This window comes from Myotis lucifugus, unplaced genomic scaffold, assembly GCF_000147115.1.
Source record: "Myotis lucifugus unplaced genomic scaffold, Myoluc2.0 scaffold_82, whole genome shotgun sequence".
Taxonomy (NCBI): domain Eukaryota; kingdom Metazoa; phylum Chordata; class Mammalia; order Chiroptera; family Vespertilionidae; genus Myotis; species Myotis lucifugus.
The window spans coordinates 3,035,029-3,048,738 of record NW_005871130.1 but is presented as its reverse complement, the minus strand read 5'-3'; the positions used below and the strand labels follow the sequence as shown (position 1 = coordinate 3,048,738).

General features: G+C 41.5%; 1 protein-coding gene across 1 annotated transcript in view; it reads right to left on the bottom strand.

Moving 5' to 3' along the window:
* ZNF407 (zinc finger protein 407) overlaps window positions 1-13,710 on the bottom strand; it is a 385,654-nt gene that overhangs the window by 18,668 nt on the left and 353,276 nt on the right. The window lies entirely within an intron of this gene.

Sequence of the window (13,710 nt, the reverse complement as noted above, 5' to 3'; positions counted from 1 at the left end):
CACCCAGTCACCTCAGATATCTGCCTCAGTTAACAGCCCCACTTACTCGCGTCTCCTTGACAGTGAAATGCTCAGGATTGTTACAGCTGCCACACAGAACGGCGCTCCACGTGTGCACTTAGAGATTAGGTGATACAATCACCGAAACCTGGCTCTTAAATACACTTTTAACTCGAAACCCCACATGAAAACCCGAAATGACACTTCTCGGTTTTAACAGTGGGGCCACCGTTTCTTAGAAACCAAGAGGGCCCTGTTTCTTATCCTGCGATGTCCATGTTAATTTAGTGCCGTGTACTTCTTCCTTTTACACAATATTCCTTCCTTTTATACTCTCTCTTTAATTATTAAGTACTCTTTAACACTTAACTGACAGGTACAACATTTCAAATTTTTTATTAGTGAAAACAAATCCCCCATTTGCGAACAATGTCGGTGTCTACTCAGCTTGTTCCCCATCATTGTAAACTGGCTCAGGGGCAGCCTCTACTCTGCCTGGTGCCCAGACGGCTGCTGGGACAGCTTATTGATAATGTGCCACGTGGCCAATGAAAATGTGCTGGAATAACGCCGTAATCTTGTAATCAGTAATGCCATTTTGAAGTTACTTTGGAAATTCTTCTATGCTAACAGCTTAGCTGATAAACTCACAAAGCTTTATGTTTTATCCCATGAGGGACAACTTTGATTACTCTAGTAATTAATGATGTTGGAGAGTAATATGGATTTTCTGTTAAGATTTGAGTTTGAAGTTAATTAGTCTTCACGTTATGATTTGCTGATTAATTATGGATATTTAGTTATAAGGAGATGTTAATTATTAATCTCAAAAAATCATTTAGTGTAATTAACTAAAACTCTGACATCAGTTAAAATTCCCATTGAGGATAACTTCTAGGATTATCATTTATCAGGAAGAGCATGGAGCATGTGCCCTATGAAGGGACCCGTCCCTGCTCCCAAGAAAGGCTAGGGGGCCACCCCGCCACTGAGGGCACTGGCCGAGTGCCAGCTGGGAAGCCGTGTGTGCCAAGGTACAGAGCTCAGTCTTTCATGGCAAATTCTCACCGTGTGGAAAACCTCATTTCAGGGCGACGAGACAAAAGGAGTCCCAGTCTGAGCACCGCCGTGGAGCCCTGACAGGCGCCGGCTTAGCCTCTGAGCATACTGTGCTCTTGAGATCAACGGGCTTCATTAGCTCTGGGACTCGGACATGAACTTCAGTGCTGCATGGATCTTTATTTTCAGTGGCGGCAGTTTCTGCAACTATCAGGACGATGCTGCAGCACAGCGCTAATTAGTGCTCTAATCCACAGAACTCAAGTCACCTTTGTGCAAAAATACTCTTCTTTCCTCATCGTTCCCCTAATCTGTCAGCGACACACTCTCTGATACCCAGAAGGGGAGAGGGTGTCATTAAGAAAAGGGTTAAACCAGAAAGCATCATCGGCACATCACTGTCCTGGAATTTCCCTGAAACAGAGACTCTGAACAGGAATCTGTTTACATTATCTCTGGATCATCTTGACAATATTTATTCTCTATTTACCTAAATGAGGCAATATGATGATATTTATTGCTCAGAATGGCTAAATATAGACTTTTCTTGAGCACTCAGTCCCGTGGTGGGAGGTTTAGCTCTAATCTCCATCTTCAAGCTGACAGGCAGGAGAATTCCTAATGAACGCCTCCTTTCATCTGGATGTCTGTGTGTATCTGACAGTATAAATATTTAGCAATATCGGAGTCAGCTTGTGATTCTACCCAGATGGACTGATTGACGCCTTGGCTCGACACTGCCAAAGACAACCCATGCAGTTATATAAGCAATTTCCCTCTTACTTCCTCAGAAGCAATTAGGTGGCCAAAGGCAGCAATCCCAAAATAGTAGGAATACCTCCGGTATCAGCTGACAAGTCTGAGGGGTAAATAAAATATGGTACTTAAATTATTACCACTTTACTTTCATGAATCATGGGATTAAAGCTTTCACTTCTAAAGTACATATAAATTGCAGGGTTTCTTATGTCTGTAATTTGCAAGAATCTAAGTTAAAATACCAGCTAATCAGTCAGCTCACATTCACCTTGGGGAAAGCACCACCCTTTCTTGTCATTTCTGTAAATTGCATGCCTAAGCACCAATGTTATTTTGAGAAGAAAAGTCGCTCGTTGTCAATAACATACATTGCAGTCTAGTTAAAACAACATTTGTTAAGATTTAATCGCAAATGTAATCCTCTTTTAAAGTTTAGACAGAATGCTCAGAGAAATTCAAGGGACAGATAATAAATCATTTTCCTCATCGTGGGTGTGAACAGGTAGATCTGATTCATTCAGGTGTTGTCGTTCTGACAACAAATGGGATCAGTTCTCCCTTGTGAAACAATAAGGGCTCACACTAAGAAGGAACTAGGTGACACCACCCCCTCCCACAGCACAGATTTTATTTTCTGTCTACATTGTTTTCTTCTACGTGGATCATGATGGAAATGAAATAAAAGAATTACAGTATTTTTCTCATCACCACTGCAGTCAGGTGCTAAGGTTGATAAGCTCCCGTTAAACTCAGAATGGGGTTTGGAGCCTCATCCTCACCTCTGCATTAGGGACCCTCTGTGTCACCTCAGTTTGCATAGTGTAAGATGCCTATCGTGGTTATGTAGGGACTTGCACGCACGCTTCTGCTTTGGGAGAAAAACGCTCCATGTTATTTTTGGCACCAGCAATGCTGTGGCTTCCCCCACGCCTCACCCACTCCTGCCCCCTCTGCTTTCTTTGTTTTCTATTGACTCATCCCAATCTTTGTATAACCCATGCAATCACCCAGCAGAAAGGGCAGGCGAGACATTATTCTTCTTGACACTAATACCTACAGATCCTATTCTGGTGATACCTCTCCCTATCACAAAATACCTCAGCGAGCAGAACCCTCAGAAGTCAGAGACTGGCATCTGTAATGTATTCCAGAGGCGAGCGGGAGGTGATGCCCACTGGAGCCGGATACACACAAGGCTTCCCTGGGAGGAGCTGCCCAGCTCTGACCTGGAGCAGCTTGGGGCACGTCAGTCGTACCTTCTTGCGCATGGCAGTTTTTTATTTCTAAAAAATTACTGCATGCCTCTGGCTGCCAGAGGGAAATAAATGTCTAAGGTCTTCTATTTGTTGGATGTGATTAGTAATGAACTGGTTATTGATCAGATATAGAGGGCCAGGGTCTGAGGTGCATTCTATTGGTATCTATTCCATCGGCCATATTGCACTTCAATCAATGAAGTTAAACTATTATTTGCTTTGACTCCTGATTTGAGGGCTGGAAGCACTGGTATGAAATGATGGAGAATGTAAGAGGCCACTTACATAATGTAACAGATATCTACCTTTCTCATAATTGTTGAAAGAACCTCTGTGTTCAGAGATGAATATGATGTTCAGCTGAATTGGGGAACAATGGGAATTAGAAATAAAGTTTTGAATGAAGAGCACTTTTTTTTTTTGTCTTTGGGATGGTTGGGGGGGATGCAAAATGACATGACTCAGAGCTTAACTTCACGGTCCCACTATCCATTCCAGGAAGGCTGGGCAGCTAATTTTTGCGGCGCGGCGCTAAGTGACAGTTGAAATGTCCGAGTGGCTGCAGTGATGAGTTTCCATCTCTCTCCCATGGCTGAATGTTACCCACTCTAATGATGTACAATAGCCTACAACTGCACTTAACCTGGGTGGTACACGTGGCACGACCGTTTACCTAGAGTTATGAAGAAGAAAAGCAAGTCAAACAAGGCATCTGAAGTGTGTCCATTAACCTCCTACACGACAACAGGATTTCCCCCGAGAGATGATATATAGCTGAGCCTCTAAACTGTTCTCCCTTCTACACAATAGTATTATGCTCCAAGTGACCAGGCACCGAAGTATGTGTTTGATAAAGTGATCACCTAATTAATAAATCTGAAGTGGTTAGGGCTAAATGAATTTTGGTTTTGTAATTAATGAAATTATATCTATAACAAATAATTAATAAATTCTACTGATAAGGCTAATTTTTAAGAATCCAATATAGAGCAAACACATGAAGTTATCTCACTACTTCTATCAGACAGTAACGATCGAGAGGATGGTCAGCACTCCGAGAAACACTCTCCTGGCCAGATCCTGCTGCCTCCACACCGCGTCACAGGCCATGGACGTGAGCAGAGGGCTCGGGTCTGTAGTGCACAAGGCCATTTCTAATCCTTTCCAAGTGAGTCAAGCTAAACTCTGATGATCAGGGTTATGGAAAACAGGACTTGACTGGCCATTACCACTCCTGCCATCTTATCACATTAGATGAATATGAAGAAGATATAAAAATAATGCCGTTTCACTATAAATGCTGATCATCAGGTTTAATGTGATTATCTCAGGAGGGTCAGGGGAAGGGGAAGGGACGAGGGCATGGTTGTTTATCACTGTTTCTTTTAAAAATGATATATCCCACGGGAAGTCATTGACAGAAAAACTGGAGACAGAAAACTCTCTCCTGCTGAAGCCAGTTTTGGAGAATCTGATTAGGTCTCGGCTGCAGTGCTGGGTTTTCTTCCATTTTTGCCAAAGGGCCAGCTATGATGATTAACGTCATTTGTCTGAATCATTACTCTGCACCTTGGTTCGGCAAACACTAGGAAGATGGCATGGTAATAAATGACCGCCGGATCCTTCCCCGCTTTGGCCTCTCTTTAACTGCCAGCTCTCCTCCGTCTGCACCATCTCTCTGGACCTCTCGAATCCCCAAAAGGGACGGGGTGTCTATTTGTTTTCCACTAGGTTACCACTCTGTCTATTGTTGTTTGCACTAAAGGGTATAAATTCAATTCATTCTTGTGACAGAAAAGCACTGATACAGTAAATTTTCTGCCCAAGAGAAGACAAAGCGAAGTTGCTGGAAAGGAGCAGGACCTGGAGCACCAGCGTGTGCGAAGCCTCTGGCACCCTAGTTACCCAACGCCCTTCCCTGGGGTGCAGGTCCTGGGGAGGCCCACCAGTATGGATATGTGCATGAAGCTTTCCAGCCAGTGTCTGGGCTAGAAGGGGTTTTGTGAACTGTAGGGGGCCACCTGCATCTATCTCAATGTCCAAAGAAAGCAGAGAAGATCTGGAAGGCTCTGAAGGTGCTACGTGAGAAGACTCCCACCTTTGAACAAAACAAAAGCATGGAAACCTTGAGTGGTTCTGTGGAGAATCAGGCTGCAGTGGTGAGAACAGCCACCAGATGGAATTCTCTACATATCAGGTTCCTTCCTGCAGTTCTGGGAAATGGGCACATGATCTAAATGAGGCAATAAATTGGAACAGGAGCCCCGATCATAGCTCACACAATCAGTGATGTATATAAGGTGACAAAGCCCTTGTTGGCCACCCACTGACACCTGCTTCCATCCTGACTTCCGCTGAAGAAAAACCCTACATGTCCCAAAATATATGTAAGCGTGCATGCTTGGGAAATTTAAATTACACAAATAGCATTACAGACCTTGTTTACCAGTAACTTTTCTTTGCCAAGGGTAATATACTTTGCTAGGTAGGCTGTTGAAACATGAGTTCAATGCTGCAAACCCTAAAGAATAGCTCCAAGTCCCTACCTTCTCACACTAGGTTCAAGTCTCAAAAATACTTGCTACAAAATGAATCTGAAATCCTCTAATTGCCCACAAGTCCAGGAACATTACCTTGTATACAACTTTACTTATTATGAAAATGTTCTGTAGTCCTGCCAGAAGTTAAGAAGTTATCACTTGAAAATCACTGGCTAATCTAGCCTGTGCTAAGATGGATTTTTAATGAAAGTTTAATGAATGATAAATACTCGTTTCTTGATAAATGTTTAATTATGCCAATAATTACCAACTGCTGAAAACTACTGTTGTGTTAATAATGGCATTTTAGTACACATGCAGTTTCATGAGTCACGGTGCAGTTAAAGATCAGAACTCCATCTGTCTCATGCAAACCAGCAAAACAAAAGTCTAATTAATATTTTGATCAATTTTCTCCACACTCTAAAGACTATCAATGACCTTTTAAATTTTTTTGATGTTTTCTCTTTTATGGGAAATAGGTAAAGAAGAAAATGTGCAGAGCCATTTTAAAATTAGTTGATGCAAAAATTGGTTCGAGAATAAAAAATAAATATTATTGAAATCCACTGGCTTTATTAGCTTACTGCATTATTAAATATAACGACCATTTTCATATGACTTAAAGCGATTTTTAGGAGTGATGAACACTGAGCTATTTAATAGCACAGTTGAACATCCCTTAACAAGTGCTATCTGGGACCTACCAGGTGTTTTTAAGACATGCACATGGGGTCCTATAGGTGAGTGAACTGCTATTTGAAGGAGGGAATGACAGCTTTTAGGTCAGCAAACCCCAGACTGGCAAACTGTTAAAGAGAAGTCACTGCGGCTTCATGGGAGTGGATAAAAGCACCCTGCTAGGGCCGGGTTGATAGGCCAGCACAGAGGAGAGGGGGTAGCTGGGAGGTGCTGTCTGTCTCCCTTGGGGGCAGGCAGCACAGCAGGACCTGGGCTCACCTAGCAGCTTTCCATGCACTTCCTGGGCGGGGCCCACACTCACTATACTGCTTACACAGCCTCTCTAAGCCCCCTGGGCAGAAGAAGTACACAGAAAAGAAAGTGTGCTGAGTTCAGTAGAGTCTAAAGCATTTCCTTTCAGTATCTCATCAGGCTAGAGAAATTAGGGAAATGTGGCATGTATTCTAAATGCCAGGCTGACAATTCATATTTCCAATAACTCCCACTTTGAAAGCAACTCAAATTATACAGATAATTCCCAATTATGTTTCAGACAAGTCTGTGAAAGTCTTAATTTAATCCACAATACCATGTGTGGAGATACAATCTCAATCCTTCTGATAATAATGTATAATAATAATGTGCTGTACTTTCCCACTGACAAAGTGAATCCAGTGTATGGCTTAGATGGTTGGTGCTGCAGCTATTAAAACTGATGAAGTTCATAGGTAAATTTTTTAAATTTCCAACTTGAAAATTCAAAATTCAGGTATACTAATGAGCTTGGCACAATCACGCTCAGACCATTTTTCTTTTAATAGTCCATGACCAAACTCTAAAAGATCGTGTAACTTTCAAATTTAACTTTTCTCCCAAAAAGACTTCCTTTATATAGCACTTAATCTGGCACATCTAGTTTTAGAAATCCTTCCAGTACTTCACTGTTGCCACTTGTTTATACTCCCATGGTTCTTAGATGGACTCTGAGTTACCCTCCTGACCTGACATCACACGTGTGTTCCTGTTGCTGCAGGAGCCTTTGTGGGAGGAGCTCATCTTGCACTTGTAGTTTGTGTGCTTTGAGGCGGAAGCTCCTTCTTGTTAGACAATTGCAGCTCTACATCTATATTTAAAGTATCTGTTCATCTTGACAACAGTTCGTCCAAGAATACATCAAATCATAGAAATGGGCAATAAACTACGTGCTGAAACAGGCACACAGCGGGGAACACGAAGGTGGGGGAAGCAGTGAAGGGTGGACACGCTCATACACACGCACTGCCCCATGGAGGTACAACGTGTCCCCATGTCCCACCTCATTTAATTCAGGGCCCTGTCTCCTTGAATTGCTAGTTCCCACTCTTCCTCAGAAATACCTTCCCCAAAGGAGGAACAAGGACCCGACTCCTGCTCAGGTGTCCCTCACTCTCCGTCGCCGGCTGCCTTTCTCACAATGTATGGTGATTTTATATGTATTCATACCCAGAGCGCAGACTCCAGGAAGGCAGGGACACGAGTGCTTCCTGATGTTGCCCTGCATGCAGCATGGTGTCCGACACAGCAGACGCTCGATAAACACTGTGAATTAGTGAACGAAGCACCGTCACCCTAAAACTAGGGCTGCTGTGAGCTTCCCTGCCCAAGCAGCCTGCAACCGAGGCAGGAGAATTCTCCTGTCACCATACATGAGCTACGCTCAAAATGCTACCTTGAAGGTGTGCGTGTGGCCAATCACGGAAGACTCGTAAATGCTACAGCTACCTGGAAAAGACAGCAGCCGCATCAGCGTCACCACCTCCTGAACTGCATTTCGAATGGGTCTGCAGGAGTTGCTGGTCCCTGAAATACCCTCGCTTATGACTGACTGGATCAAGTGTAACAGTGCAGACAAGGGCCAATGTGCTCACTGAAACAATGTCCGCCTAGGGTTCACGTGGTCCATTTATTTCAATTACGGACACAATTAACACTGGCCTTCCTGGCATTTCTCCCTTTACCGATGTAAGATGTTCATCTGATCTTCACCGAGTGTTTAGATAATAATCAGAAACACAAAACTTAGACTATTAGCAATGACTCAGGTGGGTGAGTTATAAAGCATTAATTCCGTGGGATTATGACAACTGAAATTAACTCTAGTATTTTAATATCCCTTGTCTAAGAGCACTAATAATGCGATGTGCTGAACGCAAAGATCAGCAAGATTAAAGGGTTTTTAGGTAAAAACTTTTAGACATCTGTCGGGTATGACAACATATTAAAATGTGCCTTCGTTGTCTCTTTACTTAACAGAATGTTGTCACATTTTCTGTTTGGGCAAGAAGAGCTGCTCATCCTCCCCTCACAGCCCATCTGGTTTCTGCCCCAGCTGCCTCGAGACAGCACTCTAAAGAGAGATGTGCTATTTGTGGGTGATGCTAGTACATGGGACACTGCACTGTTTACTACACACTGAAGCCCTTATCGCTCCCTGCCCGCCCCCCCCGCCCCCCACATACACACACCACACACACCACACAGGGTGATCACCCTCCACCAAACAGCATAGTGGAAAAGGAGGCACCTGAAGATCACCAAGCTCACAAGGCCTCACTTAGGCCAAGAGAACCAGGCAACTTGGCAGCATGATGACTAATTATTTTGCTCAAAAGATGGAAAAGTTGCTGAAGAAATTTTACCATTGCACTCAAGGCAATTCTCACAAGGGGTATTTGGAATTAGGAGAAGCCATTTTTAAAAGCTCCTTCCCACCAAAGAAAGTCTTCAAAGGAATTGTTTTATAAACAAGAAGAAAACCCTTTTCCATTAAATGCCTTTGGGGGAGGCCTGGTGGAGCAAAGATGGGAAGGGAAGGGCCAAGAATGGTCAAGGGTGCCAAGCGCAATGTCCCGTACTTGCACGGACCTGCTCCGAGTCCGTGCAGAGCTCACCCCACGAACGGCACATTTATAACACTATGCTGATATTCAAATGTTCTGTCTTAAGCTAAAGAAAGATTGAATACCCTGCTGTTGTGTGGCCAAGATTGAAGAGGTGTCTCCCTGACATTGTTCAAAGTTTATGAAAATATATGAATGCTCAAATGTCATTGGCTTTGCGCCTCCAACAGACTGTGGTTTTATGAGAAATCAGTCTTTTAATCAAAATGATTGAATACCTTAAGGTCGAATCCAAAGATATCAGTTAATATCTAGAAACGTGCTATTTCTGCAAAGTTTGCCAAGCTGTACATATTGTGGTACATTTTAAAGTGTTAATTTGTGCATTCCATACTGAAAATTGATCTGGAGTTGTAGCTTTTTGTCAAGCAAAAACATATGGTTCCGAGCTCTGTGCATTTTCCATGATGGCTGTTGAAGCTGTCACATGTGCAAACTTGATAACCGATGTGACACATACGCAAATAATTTGCTTGTTTAGTAACAATTCACAAATTCATTATTCATGCACACACAGTTTTAAAAATGATCAGATGGAAATAGTCTCCGTTTTGTACAACTTAGTCTGGTTGGTGTGCAAACCCAGATAAAATAAAGCTGGGAACAAAGTGGTATTAAACAAATCCAAGAATTTGGGTATTTTCAGATAATTATTGAACCAGATGGTGTTTTTTGTTAATTCTGCCATCAGTCTAAGAACTTGATGTCTTACATCTGTACTTGGTAAAATAAATTTTACCACTGACATTATTTCAGTTTTCTTAAAATATTTCAATCAGCTTTAAACCAAAATTTGCAAACATCTGCCACAGTATATGCCATGAGATGGAATTATATGAAAAAATTCCTTTAAAAGTATACGCCATTACACAAAGTTTTAAATTTATCACCCTTTAAACTAAGTTCTCAGAATTACTGGTCTGAATGCTTAATAAAAAGCAAAATGAGAATAAGATGGCACATTGGAAATGAACACGGTTAATAGGTCACAGAAAAGTGTGAGCTCATTTGGAGATACCGTTGGAATTCCACACCACGTTGTTTCACCGCCTTGACTTAAGAGAGAGAGAAACACTAAAAAAATTCCTTTCTGCATCCTTTAGGTAAATTTTCCATGCTGTGGATACAAATAAATGGTGGCTTAATCAACAGCTGATGAAGGAACTTACTTACGCATGAGTTAGTGAATGTCTCGGCACCGCTGCTCAAGGGCTCTGGCCCTCGAACAAATGAGCAGGGCTTCGGAGACACAGGGGAAACCTCCCAAATAACTTTAAGGTAACATTTCCACTAAAGCCCACAAACAAACCTCATTTTCCAGCTGAGTCATGAACTCACACCTTCTGGGCCAGTCTTTAGCTTCCAGGTCAGATAATGAACTTGGAGGGAAGGGCTGAAATTCCTACCCCCCACCCCCTTTTTCTCTTCTTCCCCAAGCCCAGACCCTACACAAAACTGGCTCGATCACTGCGCAGAGTGCTTTCCAAATGTAAGGCACTGAGTGCTGTGGACGGACCAGAACTGACCATCAGAAAGTCTGTGGGTCACACGAGAACAGCTTTGGAACCATGGCAGGGCCACAGAAGTTCATGCAACGAGCTTCCTGTCTGAAATGGGGCTGTTGTGTTTCTCATGGACACTGATGAGAATCACTCCCACCACCCAGACCTGTATTCACACGGTGCTCAGAGCCAGAGGAGCGAACCTCCACAGCTGCGACTCCTCAGCCCTGAGCACCTGTGCCTCCCCCATCACCGAGAGCTCGCCACCAGACGTGACGTTACCCGGAGAGAGTGGATGTCTGGCTGCAGGAACAAGTGGTCAGCTGTCAGAGTTAAGTCACAGGCAGCTCTGAGGAGCCAGACCCCAGAATTCAGTGATGTACTTGGCTGCTTTACCCCTCAATCACTCAGACAGGGGTTATTAAAATTTGCTACCATTAATTATTAATTACACTCATACATGATACATTATTAATAATGTTACATAGCATATATTATTAATTATAATTAAGAATATAATTCGTATCAGTTGATCATAATAGTTAATTATTTGTTAATTATAATAATTAATGATAACAAATTAATAGTTAATAATTCAAGGCTTACCATATGATGTGTGCTAAGTGGTAACCTTTACATGCACCATTTTATTCATATATCTTAGGTGGTACATTCTAGTATTATTCCCATTTGACAGATGAGTAAATTCAAGTTTAGAGGGGTTAGGCTATTGCCCGAGGCCATGCAGCTGCCAATTGACAGTGCAGAACTTCAACCCTGGCTGGTCTGACTCTGAGCAGTGGTCACAGCACTGTGTGGGACAGTCCACTGTGGTTGTACGACATCCAAAGTGATGGTCAGGCCTGCGCTTCCTTCTCCCATGACATGTAGGCTACTTTCAATAAACAGCTCTGTAGAAATATTTCTCTCTCTCTCTCTTTTTTCCCTATTTCTCTTTCTTACATCAAAGGATAAGAAAAAATGTAAGACACTTGTCTCATATAGTCAGGTTATTTTCCAAAAAAACATGAAACAACTGAACTATGACCTGCAGTCACTGTCATCACACAGTTGCTGTGCTTCTCTTTTGTAATTTGATGGAAGAAAAGATATATAATTGTTTTCTCTTTTTAAAAAAATAGGTTTAATTACTGGCGATGGTGAAACCTCCCCAGATGCTTGTTGTAAGTTCTATTTCCTGTTTCATGATGGAGCTGTCATCTTCTCTGCCTGCTGTGACTGAGCTTGCAGTGCTTTCTGACTGACGTGTATGAGCTCCTTATATGAAAAAGATATAAAACCTCAATGTGTTATTTGATGAAAAGTCATTTTCTCAGTCTTCTAGTTGCCTTTTTATTTTGGAAACTTTGGACATGCTATTCCTTTGTTATTTTTTTTATTTTTTAAAATTCTAGGAAAGCTTTCTCATTGGGATTTTCATCTCTTTTCAAATATATTTCTACATAATTTTTATTTTATATTTAATTCTTCAGTACATCAACATTTATCTTTGTGAATTGCGTCCAATAAAACTCTAAACAGATAGTCTGCTATTCTGATAAGTCCCACACAACGTATTAAATATTAAATGATAGATCCCTTCTACATTGATTTGCATCTTTAGGAATGCAAGCACACATGCACACACACACACACAAATACAAATATACTAGTAGATTACTTGATTATCTATAACAGACTTGCCTTTCAATTAATCTGCTTGATCTCGCTTTCTTTCTTACACTTTCTTGGAGCTTTGGTACCAGATGTACTCAGCTTTGAACCCTGGTTTTGTCATTTAATACATCACAGACAAGGTTCAGTTTTCTCATCTTAAAAGGGGACAGGATGTACCTCCTATGGCTGATGTGAAGATTAAATGAGGTGAAATATGCCAAGCTCCTGGGCTGTGTCCAGGCCACAGGAAGTGCTGCTGTCTTCCATCCTTGGCACAATGTTTTAATTAACATAACTTTGTTTGCATATAACTTTAGTTCCTCTGCTCAGTTTATTAGGATTACCCTATAGACTAGGTTAGGAGGAGCTGCTGTCTTCCCATTGTAAAACACTGAACATCTTCTATGCTCATTAATAAAAACGTTTCCAAATATAGAAATCAACTTTTTTAAATGGGCATGGACAATGTTCTCTATTATTATTATTATTATTTTAGAATTAGTATGGAATTATTCTGCTAGTATTTTTGTATATTAATCTTGTATCCAGCCATTTTACTGAGATATTAATACCACAGTTTTAAAATTCTCACAGAACTTCCTAGGCATATAAAAACATCATGAGCAAAGCGGATCTCTCATCCTTCTATGAGGCAGGGTTATGTGGGAATTGGACAAAAAGTTTCAACCTTCCTTAAGCTGACACAGAGTATATGCATTTTAATTCTTAAAAATAGTAACTTCCTGCAAGATTAAAGTTTCCTTCTAGCAGGTACAGAAAACTTGGGTGAATTGATTGCATCTGCTTAATTGAGCCCTGTAACTGAAAAGTACTCTGTGAACTGCAAAGTCCTTTACAAATGCTTGCTAGTATGCATTATTAGTAATAGTAACGGTAAATTGCTTACATATTATTTTACCAAGATCTCAGACAGAAGTACACATTTTCTTTCTGCACCTGAAACACAGCAGATACTTAAGAAATACTTGTGGAAGAAAAAAAAATGAATGACTTGATACTACTACCACTCAGTTTTATGTTAGGCTTACTCTTGAGTCCTCCAAATCTGCCAATGAATGGATGGGTCAGATAAATGAAGCCCTGCCACTTGGCCTTCAGGGCAACTGGCTACAAATGCTACTGCTTCTCTCTCCTCAGCTATTCTGTTGTGCTTCGATAAAATACAGAGGTATTATTAACAGTACTGGCACTGAATAAAAAATGCTAGGATGAAATTAAGTTGATGTCATCCTATTGTGGAAAATCAGAAATAGGACACAAAAATATGATTTTATTA